General features: G+C 36.3%; 1 pseudogene; it reads right to left on the reverse strand.

Moving 5' to 3' along the window:
- Nucleotides 1–21: 21 nt before the first annotated feature.
- Nucleotides 22–12,004, reverse strand: LOC130228358 (endoplasmic reticulum mannosyl-oligosaccharide 1,2-alpha-mannosidase-like; annotated as a pseudogene).
- Between the last annotated feature and the right edge of the window lie 772 nt (nt 12,005–12,776).

The following is a 12,776-nucleotide window of genomic DNA, read 5'->3' on the forward strand; positions in this document are numbered from 1 at the left end:
AAACCTCATTAAGTATGAAACTTACAGGCAGCCCTGGTAGACCTGGGGTCCCTCTTGACCTGTTGGACCAATATCTCCCTAAAATTGGCACAGAGATTACTTTCATATTTCACAGACAACACAATCTCACTTTATGTTTATGAACATATTATAAAATGTCAACCTGCTCTCCTTTGGTCCTGTTCTCCCTTTAACCCCCTGCAGGCCTTGATTTCCCTGAAAAAAAAAAAAAAAGAGAGGACATTCAACCACTCTCTCAGAAATCAAGGTACAAAAGCAGTCACTGGAGTCAAGAGAACACTTGAAATGTACCCTTTTGCTTTTGTACTTTTTAGGTACTAATATATTAGGGGTGTAATAAGGGTTTTTCCTTAAAACTAGCTAAATAAGCTGCCAATGGGGTGAGTAATGGGATAATCTTATTTTCCTTTTGACATGAGATTATTTTGCTTTATGAATTTGTAGCTAAATCGTTTGCGGTGCAAAACAGCATTTTCCAGTTGTTTACATCGTTGCTACAGCATAGACAATGTACATGTCATGATCAATTCTAACAAAGAAAAACACTTACAGGTTGTAGTTCACAGCTTCTGCTTTGAGAAGATTTTAACCGAATCCAGCACTGAACTGGGAGAGATTCTGCAGCTGTGTTTTGTCAATCATGCTTGCTATGCATTTTATAATTCTCTGGAACATAATTAATATTAAACTGTAAGCACTTCTGTCTTGGTGTCGTGTCCTTTGGAAGCCCAACTACCGAAACAGACGAAGCTCTGTGGAAACAGCAGCGTTTGGACGCATTTTAACTCTATCTCTGCTATAACATTACAGTGCCTCTGGCCACGGCCCTTAGCTGCACAGTGTGTGTGCGCGGTAAAAGAACATTTTTTTTTTTTGTATTCCCCAAAATTCGTTCATTGTAGGCAAATTCAGAGATGTTGTTTATGTTCACACAGCTACATTACACATTAACTAAAGTTTAAAATGTGATATCGTAGTGGACCACCCCTTTAATGCTTTTGTGCCATGCGCTTTAGACTTTGTGCCTAGATCGTTAAAATAGAGCTCAAAGAAGTGGTCATGCCAACACTACCACTGTAAACAAAAGCTTACAATGCTTGCCCTGCCTACGGGTTTTTCTGATTGGTTCACTGAACTGAAATTGATGAGACCACTGCATGTAAGGGCCTTAGTGTCCCACCAGTGACGATATACAGCCACCATCGCACTGCTACGAGTGTGATATAGCGTTTACAACAGTTTGTTTTGACGACATAATGTGTATATAAAAAAGAAAACCAAACATTGAGTCTAAAAATCCTTTTGTATGAGGAACTACTTTATTCCGCCTTTCATTCACATCTGCAGCTGACCATCAGAACAGCAGAAGCTATTACTAAATCACCAACGTCACTTTATAGCTATTTAAATGATTCTCTAGCGTAATATCTAAAGTGATGACAAAACAGGTGATTTTGCTCACATTTTAAGATTATAAAGCTGAAAGGCATGAAATGCCATCTCAGTCTACAGAGATATCTCCCTACAGTATTTCAGTCTATAGTATTTTTCTGTTGCAAGTGGGATATCACAATAACCCAACTAACCCTGAAAAAAGTAGTGCTATCACTACCAGATTGCTGTTGTGTTTGCGATAAGGAAATACGCTAAACACATGCAGGTATTTCTTCTTTCTTTCTGCCAACACGAGACACATTGCTTATATGCTAGTCCCATCTCACACTCAAAACACTACAATTATAGTATAAATAGAGAGAGTGAGAGATCGACATAGAATATCACTTACAAGTGTTACAATGTTTTGATCAGCTGTAGTTTAAAATTACATTGTATTTTTCCTCCTCTAAGGGCTTATTATGCGGTCTCTGTCGCCATCTTGTGGATGGACAACGTCAACAGTCTTTGCTCAGTAAGACAGGCTAATGGCCTGAAAAATTATTAATATTTTAAAATAGGCACTATCCTTATAAATAAACTGCATAGTTGCAATCTAAACAACTACATTCTCATCTAAAAAAGCCTTAGAAGTAAATTATGTTGTCCAACAGCTGCAATATTTGTCAAACTGTAGAGTGTCCTCTGCTTGTTGCTGTATGTGGGCAGAGTAATACACAAGGGTGAAGGGGCAGTACAAGTTCTGTTACTGGCAGAATATAGCACAGCTATCAGCCAATCAGATTTAAGAACCAGACAGAACTGTTGTATATACACTGGCGATCAAAATTAGAGAACAATTCATAATAATGAACAATCTGAAATAACGTCATCTTCACTGCTCAACAGTTGAAGGAGTTTTGTCCCGTCTATACCATGCTACCAGAACACCCTTTTCCCCAAAATAACTAAGGCATTTCAACAAAAAACATTATTTTGCAGAAAACACACTGATCAAAATTAGAGAACACTTTCAGATACCTCCCCAGTTATTGGTGTTAATCTGGCACCTGGTGCTAATTTCCCAGATTATCTGTCAACCCCTGTTTAACTGGCAGCATAACTTCCAGTTTCACTGACTCTGCAAGATGGGTGGGCCGTTCTAAAGTGACTGAACTAGCCTCCGGCAGCAGGTGTCCAGATGAAAGCCAAAGGGATGATCCTATCAGCCATAGCAAGACAAGATGGTCATTCCAAATCTGTTATTTAAGAATATTGAATCTTTACATCATCACAAACTCAATCAAGTCCTCCAAGAAGACTGGTCGTCCACGAAAGACAAATACAAGAGAGGAAGGATACTGCGGAGGATCTCAATAGCCAATCGTTTCCACACTGCCGCTGGAATTGCTCACCAGTTCAGCGCTGAACAGGGTAAAGATCTATCTCGTCATACAGTGTCTCGACGTTTTAAGAGCATTTGGACTGAAAGCCCACTCTGCAGTGACCAAACCTCTCATTAGCAGAAGAATCAAAGGCTTAGACTAAGCTTTGCTGAGGAGCATGTTGTGTGGACAGAGGAGAACTGGTCCAAAGTTCACTTAGTGATGAAAGCAAGTTTAATTATTTGGGTCCAATGGGAAACATTATGTTCAGCGAAAAACTGGAGAAAGACAACCCAAAGTGTGTAAAGAAGTCAGTGAAAGTGCAGGAGGACGTGTCATGGTTTGGGTATGTTTCTGCAGCAGGAGTTGGGCCTCTATACAGCTACATGGCAGAGTGAATGCAAATGTTTATCAGAACCTTCTTCAACAACATATGGTTCCTTCCCTGCGTTCATCACCCAATCAGCCCGCAGTATTCATGCATGACAATGCTCCATGTCACACAGCAAAACGGGGTAAAGCAGTTCCTTGAAACTAAAACATTGAAATAATGACATTGGCCTGCCCAGGAGTCCTGAACTCAAACCAATAGAAAACCTCTGGAAAATCCTTGGCGACAAAGTTATGGCCAAAGAAACCCACTACAGTCACTGAACTGTGGAGGAGACTGGAAGAAGAGTGGACCAAAATCACACCGAGCAGTAGAGAGAGATAGTGCTGTCCTGTGGCCGCAGATGTGCTGAAGTCATTCAGAGCAGAGGCCTGTACACTTCCTACTAATTGCTGATTGTTGTAACCTTCAGAAAAATTTGCTGTAATCTTTTTCCATGCTACAGTCATTGTTGTTCTCTAATTTTGATCAGTGTGTTTTCTGCAAAATAATGTTTTTGTTGAAATGCCTTAGTTTTTTTGTGGAAAAGGTGTTCTGGTAGCATGGTATAGACGGGACAAAAACTCATTTAACTGTTGAGCAGTGAAGATGACGTTATTTCAGAATTGTTCAATTATTTATAAATTTGTTCTCTAATTTGATCGCCAGTGTACGTACAAAAGGGAAAAAATCTAACTATAGCAATAAAGACCAACTTGCTTTTGGGACTTGTCGAATGTAAATTTAAGGCCTAACTTGAGCATTTCTTTTTATCTATTGTGTTATAGATGCACTTTCCAAAATACCAGTGTTAACAGTTTTTACATAAGAAACTACACAACAAATCTACAAAGTCTAAACATACAGAGACTCTACTCACTCCTGCTCGACTCTGCCTCCCTGTATCCACTGCTTCAGCAGATACTCATAGTAGCTGTCAGCCCTGGCGCCCAGCGTGTAAATGCCCTGATGGGTGAACAGTCCATTGTTGGTATTGATAAACATCGGCACCAGCCCATCTTGCTTTCCATCCAGTTTGTGCACCTGCTTCATCACCTCCATCACAGCCAGCTACAGACAGACCCCACAAAAACAACAAAACTAACGAAAAACTAAACTTTAATAATAAAATGTGAACTGGAGAAAAACCATCAATTGTGTTTGACCTTGTATTTGGGGTCTTCAGTGAGTCGGCTGAGCTCTCTGAACTCCAGCTGAATGCTAGTGACCTCGGCTACGGTGCTGTCTGAAGTCCATCTCGGAGGATGAGCCGTGCCCTTCCCAATATTCACATCAGAATAAGGGATTTTGGAGGGAGTGCTGAAGGCAGGCATCAATCTGAAGCCGATCTCTTTCTGAAAAATGATTCAGGAGATAAAAACACTCTCAAATCAACTGAAGGAGAGATTTGAGGACTTTCTCTAACATGTTCGTCTTACTCACAGCTTTATCCAGGAAAAGGTTGTCTCCTGTGAGATGGTAAGTACTCAGTAGGCCACCCAGTATCCGAATGGTGCTCTCAAACAGATTAACATCCACATTCTTATCGAAAGAGAGCTCTTTGGCCACCCACTCCCTGGCCTCTGCAAACTCTTGACGACAAAATATATTTACATTTATTCATTTTGCAAGAACAGGATAAATCCAAGTATAAATGAAGCAGTTTACATCACCAGAGAGCAGCAATATATAGATGCCGTTTCAAGTCTAAGTTAGTTTAAAACAGTAAAAAAAAAAAAAAAAAGTTGATGAATTCTTTGAGTCATCTGTTGTCTGATTTCTCAGAGAAGTGTAAAAATGGTTTTGTGAATTACTTTGTCTTCTTGAACATCTTAAGCAGCCTGAGATACTCACAAATATTGGCTCATTGATGTTGATATTTGATATTTCAGCCACTGAAAGATGCCGTGATTTTAGTTTATGTTAGATATTGCACCTTTTTCAAATTAGTTATTTTAGAACCATCACATGGTATACACACTTCAGTCATATACACACTTCAGTCACTCTTCCGTTTTTTTTTTCTTTTGCCACATGTAATTATTCTGCGTTTCAGTAAAAAAAAAAGCCTTATTATTATTATATATTAAAAGATTCCTTAAAAAGCACAATTATATTAACTGTCATAATTTATAATATCCATTAAGCCATGAGGTTTTACCTATTTAACAAGACATTTTAATTATGTAAAATATGATCACTTACACTTAATAGGTACCCTTTAAGTGTGAACGATTATGCATAAATCACTTTTTATGGGTTTAAACACAGTTGTGTGGTGGCAGTGTGTGAATATAGCCAACCTTTGATAGTAATAACGAATTAATTCACTTCATAAAAACAGTCTGCAGAAACACTTTGATAGACATTCTCCCTTGTACATGTTATCAAAGGTGAGAACTCTGCCTATTAGAAAAGTCCCTTCAAGGCGAGTCGATTCACTCGAACTGTCCGAGATATGAACAAAAGCAAGTGATGCATCAAAGTTTATTAAAAAAAAATCTTGAATGGTTATAAAAATCCTTATAATCATTTATAAAAATAATAAAAATAATTAGTTTAATTAATATTAATGATATTAATGATATGACGAAGTTCCGGAAACTTCCTACTTCTCCGTTTATCCATCTGATTTTTTGGTGGGTATCTTTTGACTGCCCCCTGCCGTTTTAAAGACTATCACAACGGTGAACACGGCAAGTATAAAAGCCTCGTCCATTTCACGAGGTGTTCGCACAGTCAGCGGAGGCGCGTAATGCGGCACCAGGCGAAAGTATAAATCCAGCTTTACTGTGCGTTCACACTGAAAGCGGTGAGAGCGGCAAAGTAGGCGGAAGCCATTCATTTTCAATGTGAACTGGCATCAATAGGCAGCGAGGAGCACCGCGGGACATCTTCTCCAGTGTGGGTGTCGGGGAGAGTTGAAATCAAATCAACTTTATGATAGCGGCAAGCAATCGGAATGTAGAGGTCCACCGCTTCAGTGGAGTCCAGAGAACACATCCCTGTAAACTTTGGTTCCGACCACACTTGTTCCCAAGCGTTTGATCATAGGGGGTTTGATTATTACGGTCGCCGGTTTTCCAATTATTTACAATGTTTTCTTACAGAGATACATTAAAAAAAGTTACTGATGTGCATTAAAGCATTTTTTCTTAAAAAAGCGGGAAACTCATGACAACTATAATGACAGTACAAAACAGTATTGCTGCTTCAGAATATTTCAGACATATGGACGCATATTGAATAAGTGGAGCAAAGCCACCACACGCAACAACTTGATCTTCCATAGTTAAATGAATTTGATAAAAAGTGTGCAACATTTTCACGCTAGAAAGCATGTTTTTATGGGAGAATGTACCTTGTTCAGCCAGAGCGAACTTGGATGCTCTCACCGCCTTCGGTGCGAACGGACAGTTACACTTTTCCCCATTCAAATCTATACGAGTAACTGGTCTTGTGTATTCTATAGTCTTTGCTAATAGTGACAATCTGTACCTCATTAGCATAAACAGTTCTGAATGAGAAGCAGCCGTCCGCCATTACAGTTTTCCTGCTAAAGATAATGTCAGCGACTAAGAGGATTATAATTGTGTATCACTATAAATGTCTTCTGAGCCACTTTTGACATGTTCAGTTTTTCACAGAGATAAAGTCCTTTTTTGAATCTGCTGCTACAGTGTTGTATAGGCGTTTGTAACTGCGCCCTCTTTTGAAAGCGCACAATCTCATTTGAATTTAAAGTGACAGTCACCAAAACGGCACAATATTAATCAAAGCTGAAACTTTTCATACACACTCTAGAGACATTAGACTTATTTAACATATTGGAAAAATGGGCAATAAAAAGTAGGTCCCCTTTACCTATATATTTTACATAAACATTAGTACACAATTTACTTGCATTGCAAATTTAAATCGGATTTACCTTTAAAGTATATAGAATAATTATCAATTTATTGATTGATTGATTGACTAACTGTATGACCTGAACTGGGGTTTTTACAGAACAAAAAGAAAAAAAAATCTTGGTCTGCGTGGGCTTCTGTAATGTACATTTTCTAGCAAACTAAATTACCTTCTTGTAGACCCAAGATCCACATGGTATCCAGAGCATCAATTAGGGTCAGCCCAAGTCCAAACCACTCTCCGTATGATTTAGAGATTGGTTTGAGCTCATCGTGACCCCAAGCGAAGTCCTTGTAACCCTTCCAGGCATGTCTAAAAGCTTCTCTCACTGCCTCCAGTCTGTTCTCGGCTGAAAGAAACAGAGACACATGAAACAGCTGCTTCAGTGCAAAAGCTGGAAAAAGAAACAAACAAATTCACAGATCAGCTGCATAAACGTGTTTATATTTAGAAAGTATTCATGGATTTAGTAACTGCCTCGCTTCCTGTTCAATATCAAAGGAATAGAGAACGTAGCTGCTAAAATAACAAACCAAGTGCTAATGAAGCTGGGTCTCCTTGGTTTTCTGTGTCTTTGGTGTCAGTATCAGAGGCCTGTTCTTCTTCTATTACAGCTCCACGCCAACTACAGTCATTGAGAAATAAAAAATATTAATTATTAGCAGCAATAAATATCTATTAACATATCTAATCCTTCTCGATCCACCTTTTTCCACATGAGACTACCAAGTTTCAAATTATGGGTTGCGTCTCTGGTTTTGGGGAACATTATAAATTATAATAATGCATTTCAAATAATTAAACTATTATGAGATATATATATATATATAAATAAAATCATATAGCCAAATTATAATATAACATTACAGATAGTCAAATTATATATTATTAATTATCAAATATTATCATACAATCAAATTATAGTATTGCATTACAAAGTCAAATTATATATAATCAATAATCAAGTATTATCATAGAACCAAATTATAATATTCCTTTAGAAAGTCAAATTACATTATTAATAATCAAATATTACAATTTAACCAAATTATAATATTGCACTACAAATAGTCAAATTATATTTATTATTAATAATCAAGTTATCATATAACCAAATTATAATATTGCATTACAAAGTCAAATTATATTATTAATAATCAAATATTATCATAACCAAATTATAACATTGCTTTACAAATAGTGAAATTATATAAATATTATCAATAATCAAGTATTATCATAGAACCAAAGTATAATATTGCTTTACAAAGTCAAGTTATATTATTAATAATCAAATATCATATAATCAAATTATAGTATTGCATTACAAATAATTCATATTTGTAGTAAAAACTGAGATGCATGATTTTTATACTTTATTAAAAATTAAGAATATTTTATACATATTTTATATAAAAGAAAATGAAAATAATAATAATAATAATAATAATAATAATATTAATACAGAATGATTTATTTTTGTCATGAAAGTTCACACTTGCTATTTTAACATGACATTAGTTTCAAAAGCATATCTGCCGCCAATGCTATTTTTAGTTCACAGCATTGTTCACACAGATTTTCTCTTTAAATTCCCCAAAACACAAGAATATTCAATATCTGTACCCAACTGCTGCAGAAAGACTTAAATCAGGATGAATGTTGACAGAATAATTACATCTTATTGTATCCTCCTGTATTTTTTGTATTGTATTGTTCTGTATTGTTTACAGTTTAACAAAAGTTACTCTAATAATTCAGGAAAAACATCATGAGGTGTAGGTAAAGGGTGGATACAAGTCAAGCTCATCATCATCCTACACATGCCGTCATTGTAGGGTGACATTAAAACACAAACCTAATTATAGGCTTTTGTCCCTCAGATTCTTTATCTGCATTTTTGAGGTCCACTCCATGATTTTGGCCTCCCAACACACCCGAAACATTCACTTTGCCTTGCAAAAGTTTCTCCAAACCAAAAACTCCACGTCTATCGAAATCTTTTCTCTGTTTTTGGAGGGAAAAACAGACATTAGTGCCACAAACTGCAAAAAGCAGCACAAAGCACAGTCTCTAACCTTGAGTTATCAGGTTACTTATAAAAGGAGGCCATCAAAAAAGTAAGCAAGAAACAAATGGGTCACACTAACCTCAGAGGGTGGCTCGGGAAGAATGGACCTGTACTCATTTTTCAGGTCAACAACAAATGAGTGTTTTACATCATGCCCATTCATTCCTACATCAACCAAGACACACAAACAGAGGACGTAGCTCAAATTAGCTCAACAGTCCATTCTTGATAGAGACATTAGTCATCATGAAATCGGTTTCGTAATGCATGCTACTGATCTTATTGTGAATAATTTATCCGTGCATGTTTCATTCACTGTAAAAATGTCAGGTTCCACAAAATGTGTACCAACACAAATCAATTAAGTTAATTTAATTGTTTTACAAATTTAAGTGAACTGAACATAAATAATTAAGTTTTAGAACAAACATAGAAGCATTGTCTGATTGACAAGCAGCAGCTACATGTGTTCAAAAGAATCTAAACCGCCAAATAGGATGAATCTATGCCGCATTTTCTAAAGTAATACAATCTGTATTTAGCGGTTCGCTTGTACGGTGGCTCTGAACTGTCAAAACACCTCTAAAAAAAAAAAAAAAAGGCTTTTTCGGACATTACACATTTGTACGTATGTTCATCACTGTAATACGTTTTATTCAGGAACATTTGAGCTGGTTTCAGTCCTGTTAATTTGCTATGAAGAAAAGTAAATAATTGATTTTTTGCATGCTGATTTATGTGAATATAGGTCTATATAATCACCTTGCAATTTTGAAATTATAGCTTTTTTGCTGTGAGTATAGACTATTCAGTTCATAAGAGCAATTCAATCTTTTATAAAGTTTGCTGTATAAAAATATAACATTTTGAAATATTTATAATTATCGGCCTATATATTTCGGCTATCGGCCTCAAAGTCTGAAGAGTTATCGTTATCTGCCAAAAAATCCATATCGGTGCATTAATAAACTTGACTGATTTATTTTCTACATAGAGAAATTCTTAAAGCTGTTAAGCACATATTCTTAAGTTTATCCAACCAATTATCATATGCTTCTTTGCTTGAAATCAAAGTGTGTAATGTTGCGATTCATCTAGCAGCAGCTGGTTTGTTTGGTTTATGGTCTTATAACATTTCAAACAAGCCCATTTTGGAAAACAAAATGAATGGAAAAAATACTTCCACGAATAGGGCTTTTGAAAAGGTAGGCATTAATAATGAACTACTGATTTTAATCTTGCATTCATAACTGTCTTCATCTAATCAAAAACGATTTTATATAATCCATAACATGGGAAAAGGTAATGCTCATTTCAGAGCTTTTATGCACATTATTCCAATAAAACCATTTTTAATGGTTGCTCACCTCTCCAGTGCCCTATGAGGGTGGGAGATGTGGCGATTCCACAAACCAGCAACAGCATCAATGTAAACAGAATCAGGCTGCGCTGCAATCTGGACAGCTGTTTCCATTTCTGGAAAATAAAAATAAGGCAGCAAAATTACTTTTGTGCAAACAGATTTTGAAGCAACATCTGTCATACTATAACACAAGTAAATAAATGAGTCTTGAATATTAAACTGACCCTCCAACAGGACTGCCGTCTCCACTGCTTGCTGTTACTGTAGCTGCCGCTTTCACTGAGAGTCAGAGACACAAAATCCTTTCTTGTTGATGGCAGCATGATTCCCCTTCTCTCTCCAGACTGTTCATAAACTCAGTGGCCAGGTCTCTGTGTACAGACAGAGAAAACAAGCTCTGTCTCAACACTTAAGAGTGTCGTCTACCTGTACAACATGTTTGTTTTTACTGTAATGACCAAAGTGCTGTCTAGGTAGGCAGTTCACTAGATGTTGAGACACAGCTAGTGCTGACAGTCGATGCGTAGGCAGCAATCTGGCACATACAGTACTGATAACATGTTACAGACATCGACGAAGTGAATAAATAATGATGCATTACGAGTTATATGGAATATATTAAAACGTTTTTTTTCACAGAGCAAGTCTAAAACTGTAGCTTACCGTCGGTTAAACCATAACAACTGACGGATATTGCCCAACCAAGTGATCTAACTGCATATTATATTAAATATCTAGCAATATCTTATGAACTGGTAACGGATTTAAATATATAAATGAATGATTCATTCAAAGGAACCGACTCAGCGATTCATTTGCTTTCATCTCAGCGCGCGTAACGTCATGAATAGTTAAGAAAACAAATGCCAGAATACTAAATTAAGATATGGTTTCCTTATTAAAATGTACTAATACCATTAAAATAAACAGGTTTTAATCAAGAAACTGTACTTATTCAGTTATCGGTTTCCAACATATAGAAGTGTAGCTGTCAGACAAGTTTGTTTCCGATTAAAAACTCTAAAACTGAGTAAAATTTAAATTTTCTTTTGTTTAAAGAACACAAAACGAGTATTATACATGTTCAATACAAAAAAATATTTAGAAAACAATAAAGCTCACAGTACAGTTAAGCTACGAGACAAGCGATTTTACGCATAGATTAAGCGCAGATATTACCCACCCGCAGCTCACTCACCCCTCTGTTTTCTTGGAGTTTATCGACGCTCCAGCTGCGGGAAGCGGAGCTCCAATCGGCTCAGGGTTTCACGACGGTCCGAGGCATCACTGAAGGGCCTAGAGATCACCGGCGATCACTCTCACTCCCGAAAACCCCAGTCGACTTTTCATCTGTGCCGAATAACGCGCGATTTTCCCAACGACAACTCTGAGAAGCCCGGAAAATCAAACGGAGCATATTGCAGCCATTTTCTCAGCTGATGTGTCAAGTGATTTCCTGGAGACGAACACGCTAACGACACCAGCTGTAAGCTGTAAGGAGGCGTGTTAGCAACTTGTGGCTTTAGCAAATTGTCCTCCAGAGGGCGCCAAACAACCCAGAAACATTAAAACTTATTGTTTTAGTGTCCATCAATTATTTATGCCAAAAGCCCACGGGTTGATTCTAATTGTTACATCGTTTTGCGCTAGAAAAGTCAGTGAGTCCCATTCTTTATAGCAAATAAACGCTGTTTCTAAACTATATGCATCAGAATACAGAATGACTTTCACAACTATAAATATTCTGCAGAGCAAATGTTTTAACCCTTTAACTGCCCGCTCTACCATATGGTTGACCATATTTTGACTGTTTTAAATAATGACTGAAAGTCTTTTAAAGAATGATTTACACACACAACATTGTTGGTTTACAAAAAAATCTAACATAATCTTGTAAAACTACTACACTTAATTTTGGTTTTAGTGTAAAAAAAACAAAACAAGAAAGTGTGTTAAATGAGAATCTAAAACATTGTATGGCATACTTAAAAAAATTAAGATTTAGTATTCGAAAAAGTTTTATTTTGATTATGTTTTTAAATAAATTGGTCTTACATTTAATATTTTCTGATTTTCATATTATACAGTGCATCCGGAAAGTATTCATAGCGCTTCACTTTTTCCACATTTTTTATGTTACAGCTTTATTCCAAAATGGAAAAAAATTATTTATTTCCTAAAATTCTACACACAATACCCCATAATGAAAAATGTAGTTTTTTAAATTGTTGCAAACTTATTAAAAATAAAAAAACCACAAAAATCACATGTACATAAGTATTC

Source organism: Danio aesculapii, chromosome 5 (assembly GCF_903798145.1).
Source record: "Danio aesculapii chromosome 5, fDanAes4.1, whole genome shotgun sequence".
NCBI classification, from domain to species: Eukaryota; Metazoa; Chordata; class Actinopteri; order Cypriniformes; family Danionidae; genus Danio; species Danio aesculapii.